The 5,057-nt window shown below is 44.7% G+C and overlaps 1 pseudogene; it reads left to right on the top strand.

Moving 5' to 3' along the window:
• Window positions 1-453: 453 nt before the first annotated feature.
• On the top strand, window positions 454-1,884 carry LOC148023511 (putative pre-mRNA-splicing factor ATP-dependent RNA helicase DEAH5 pseudogene; annotated as a pseudogene).
• The last annotated feature ends 3,173 nt before the right edge of the window (window positions 1,885-5,057 follow it).

The following is a 5,057-nucleotide window of genomic DNA, read 5'->3' as shown; positions in this document are numbered from 1 at the left end:
TACCCCAGTCTCAATCTCCTCTCCGACATTGATGTTGCCATTCATCTCAGCCCGATTTGGTACCCTCACTGACGCTTTGGGTTGTGTGCAGGAACTAGTCCACATCATTGTATTCATCTCCAGTGCAACATTTGTTTCTTTATTTTCTGCTCTCTCTCTCTCTCTCTCTCTCTCTCTCTCTCTCTCTCTCTTTATCTCTGTATTCGTGTTCTTTCTTCCATTGCGCACTCTCACAAAACTAACTCGGCCATAACACAAGAAAATTAGCTCAGCTATGTACATAATGGAAGAGTCTTCAACAAAACTTGGCTCTTTACGTTTAGTCTTTGCATTCCATTTCACTGAGATGATGATAAAGCCTCCCCTATAACTCTTCAAGCAAACGGCTTCATCGTTGGTCATTCATGAGCCCAACCAATAAACTTACAACAAAATACAAAATACAAGTGTTCAATGCCATATCAAGGACCCAATCAGCTGCATGTGAGATGGAAGGCTAAACAGCTCATCGCACCTGGGGTTTTGGATGTGAGGGATTATCCCAACTGTGACCGAGATGGTGGCGGCTTGCTTTATCAAGATGAAGGTGTTGAAGAGGAACTTCAGATACGGCTGAATGAGGATGAGCCCGCATTCTTGAGAGGACAAACCCGGTACTCTATTGATGTGGCCCTTGTAAAAGATTGTGAAAATCCCAAATGGCTCTTTGCAAAGGGCTGTGATGACTCACTCTGCCTTGGCAAAAGAGAGAAGAGAGCTTCGAGAGCAACAACATAGGACTATGCTGGACTCCATCCCCAAAGATTTGAATTGACCTTGGGTGGATCCAATGCCAGAGTCAGGGGAGAGGTGTTTGGTACAGGAGCTTTGTGGTGTTGGCCTTTCTACCTACGATATCCTTGAGTGAAAGAAGGATGTGTTTGGAAAGGCACCCACTTTTGGTCAGAGATCAAAGCTTTCAATTCAAGAACAGAGACAAAGTCTCCCCATATATAAGTTAAAGGATGAACTGATCAAAGTAGTTCACGACAATCAAGTGCTAGCGGAGACTAAGGAGAGAGGTTCATGTAAGACAACACAGGTCATGCAGTACCTTGCGGAAGCAAGGTACACAGCCAGAGGAAAAATTGGGTGCACCCAACCTCAAAGAGTTGCAGCAATGTCTGTTGCCAAGAGAGTAGCTGAAGAGTTTGGTTGCAAACTAGGGGAGGAGGTAGGATATGCCATCAGGTTTGACGATTGTATAGGACCTGAGACAGTAATAGAGTACATGACAGATGGTATGCTCTTTAGAGAGGTATTTGTTGATGAAAATCTTTCAGCTTATTTTGTGATCATGCTTGATGAGGCACATGAAAGGACGATACATACTGATGTGTTGTTTGGGCTATTAAAATGGTCGGTTAGTCGGCAACCTGACACGTCTAATTGTTACATCAGCAACACTGGATGCTGAAAAGTTTTCAGGTTAATTTTTCAGCTGCAACAGTCCTGCAGATTCATCTGACTGAACCAGATGGGGATATACTATTGTTCTTATCTGGCCAGGAAGAGATTGACACAGCCTGCCAGATTCCATATGAAAGGATGAAAGGGCTGGGCCCAGACGTTCCTGAGCTAATCATTCTCCTTGTCTATAATGCCCTCCCCAGTGAGTTGCAGACAAGAATTTTTGAGCCAGCTCCTCCGGCAACAAGGAAAGTGGTAGTAGCCACCAACATTGCTGAAGCCTTGTTGACAATTGATGGCATTTGTTGTGTAGTTGACCCAGGATTTGCAAAACAGAATGTCTACAATCCCAAGCTTGGTTTAGACTCGCTTGTCATGACACCCATTTCCCAAAGAGGTGACTTGATGGCTATCATTTTATTCTCAAAGAGGTGATGACTTTGCTTCTAGGCAGCATGATCTGGTGGCTGCAAAATTAAATCCAGGAGAGGAGTTACTCGAAACGATCATTGCAGTGTTGTTGTCCTATTGTTGTCAATAACTAGACAGGGGTAGTGCCAATGCTTTGGTGCTGATAGCAGCATTCTTCCCTTCCATGGCAGGGGTAGAGACAAGGACAGGGATAGGGACGGGGATAGGAATACCAAATGGAATGATTAGAAACATGACCACCATGACAGTTATGATAGGGCTGCTAAAGATCATTATAAGAACCATGACAAAAATGATGAGTTGGAGAGAGAGGAGATCGAGGCTTTAAGGGTGCCCCTAAAGAGGTAGAGCTTTTTGCTTTGTACCATGGCAAGGTTTCTAGAGTCATGGATAATGGCTGCTTCGTACAACTCTCCAGCTTTCATGCACGCAAAAAGGGTATTGTCCATGTTTCTCAAATTGCTTCGAGAATGATAGCTGATGCAAGACATGCGGTCAAACGAGATCAAGAAGTTTGGGTAAAGGTTGTTTCTATGACTAGGAAGGAACTTAGTGGGTGTGACCCCCTAGCAAGACCTGATGGCGTCATGGAGGTGGCAAGAGGATGATGGTGGAGTATGGTAGGGCGGGGGACTCACGCACGCGATAGGGCCGAGGGGAGATGCCGGGCGGGGCCGAGGGCCGAGGGCAAGGGCCCAGGGCTGAAGGTAGGGGCCGAGGAAGATGGCAAGGCCGAGGGCCGAAGGTAGGGGCCGAGGGCTGAGGACACGGGGGCCGAAGGGCAGGGGCCGAGGGCCGAGGCTGACGGGACCAAGGGCCAAAAGGGAGGGCCGAGGGCCGAGAGGTCGCAGGGCTCGGACGGGCCGAGAGGTGACGGGTCAATGCGTGTGGAGTAGGGCCGACGGTGACGGGTCGGAGGGGAAACGAATCGGCACGCATCCCATGGTCGACCTGATCTGCTGACCTGTCCGACTTGATCTGCCACATGGCAACTGACGTGGCACTGATGACGTGGCTGCTGACATGGCACCTGCACAGTCGCCTGCTGACGTGGCAACACATCTGCTTCGCACACTTTAACACTCTCGAATGGCTGCCTGGCTGGAAAATACATATGTACACAGCCTGAATGAGGAAAATGCATGTCCAGGGTATGATCTCTAACAATAACCCAAGTGTCTAGTGATCAAGTATTTCATCTAGATCCAAGAACCGTATCATTTGGACACATACTTCTCAAGTTATGGCCAAAGGAGTGGTTATGGGACACTTGGACAGCAAGCTTGACAGGGAATTATTTGATGACCTTGTGCAAATGTGGAAAGGGATTGAACAATGCTCTCTTAAGGTTGACAAGTTTGTTGCTGAGGCTACTTCACTTTTTGAGAAGTTTTCTCTTACAACTTCCCATGATCCCAATTCAACATGGCAAGCGGATCAGCAAGTTCCAATGCAAACTCCTACTTATGGGCATCACAATTGGGACTCATCTTTTTATGGGTATCAACATGAAGACTATCATGGGCAGCTTGTGCAAGTGGACATGGACATTCATCTTTTACAGTGCTGAGCTACCGGAGTACTTCATCAAGAGCTTGCTCACCACCATCCATGCTGTCCTCCTCCCAAAGAAAGCCAGCAAGGATGAGCTCTCAAGTATAATAATAACAGTGGAAGATGATAATGGTTCTTCTCGATGCTCATTAAAATGGATGAGCTCTCCAAAGAGATGGGAGGCCTTTTCAAGTAACAGAGTAGATGGGATGCAACTTTTACTAGCTTTTATATTTGGTGACATCTTAGCTATCTAAACTTTAGTGCAAGTTGATAAGAAACATAGAAAGTTAGGAACACAAGACATATATAATCAAAATAACAATAATACATTGCGAAAAATTCAAACTTCTATTATATTGTGATTTTAAAAAATATTTGGAATATCTAACTAGCTTTAATTTAAAAAAACCCATAGAAGTTTTAATTATCAAAGGTTGCCCCATAATCTCACATAAACATCCACTGAAAATAAGCAAAATAAAGAGAATATGTAATATGTATGTGTAATGTAATATATTATGTAATATGTATGCGCAATGTGCATATGCCATGCAGTCTTGTAGATTATATTGAATATTCTACCTACATACACCCATATGAACCTTTTTTTTAAAGGTATAGGTACATCATACATGCATACATATGTATACATCAGGGAGGGGGAGAGCGAGACCTTGTCCATTGTCGAGACTTGGCGTGCTGCGCAGATGAAGTACCAGAGGCTCAAAAAGGTCACCGTGGTGAGACCTTTTTTGACGTGGCAGGCAAACTACAGTTCAACTAGGAGAGGCCCGATAACGGTGGGGAAATTCTGTGTTTCACCATTTCACAGTTCAACTGAGACACGTGGCACAAGCAAAGGATGCCTATTACAGAACAGACATGGAAAAAGAGATGCAATGGAGATGAGACGAGCTTACCTCATGTGCGTCAGATTGGAAAATGGTGCACCCTTTCTAACTGTGCAGTTAAACTGGCTGCGCCTGCCTGGTATGTCATGTGCATGTGCAGAGGGTATGATGACGTTCACCACGAACAGCTCGTTTTTGGACTGTTATTCTTTTGGGCGCTTCTCTGTGGTCAAACCTCTTTCCCATTTTGGTCAAAGATATCTGAAATGATGTCACTGGGCCCGCAGCACCTCTCCATGTCACGGTGCAAGAAGTGTAACATCTCACTATGTTTTGAACCAGCTCTTGTTGTTGCTAGTCAATTCTTAGGATAGCTCAAGAGTCCCTTGCAAGTAATCTCTTAGGCATTTTAAGGCACTTTAGTCCACTCACCAAGCTAAAGATGGGTCATTTAGTATCTTTGAGTTTGCGAGGTTGCACATAGGTGCAAGATCTAGAGAGAGAGAGAGAGAGAGAGAGAGAGAACTATGGGAAATAAGATTGTATTGAGTATGCATTTTGTGTTCATATCAAACACTCAAGCAAATTTGAGCTAGGCTCAAGTTAAGAATCCAAGATTACATGGTTGTAAAACCAAAAAAATGGAGAGATTGCGATTTTGTGGCCATATTAAAAGTTACAATGGATAGATGGATGCACCTACTTTCCTTTAGTTGAAGGATTTCTTCAATTTCATCAACCTTGGGAGCATCTTCCATAGTAGGTCCA

Source organism: Lygodium microphyllum, chromosome 16, assembly GCF_053477565.2.
Source record: "Lygodium microphyllum isolate KBCC chromosome 16, Lygodium_microphyllum_v1.1.10, whole genome shotgun sequence".
In the NCBI taxonomy this organism is placed as follows: Eukaryota; Viridiplantae; Streptophyta; class Polypodiopsida; order Schizaeales; family Lygodiaceae; genus Lygodium; species Lygodium microphyllum.
The sequence above is the reverse complement of the archived record's forward strand: the minus strand, read 5'-3'. Positions and strand labels throughout refer to the sequence as shown.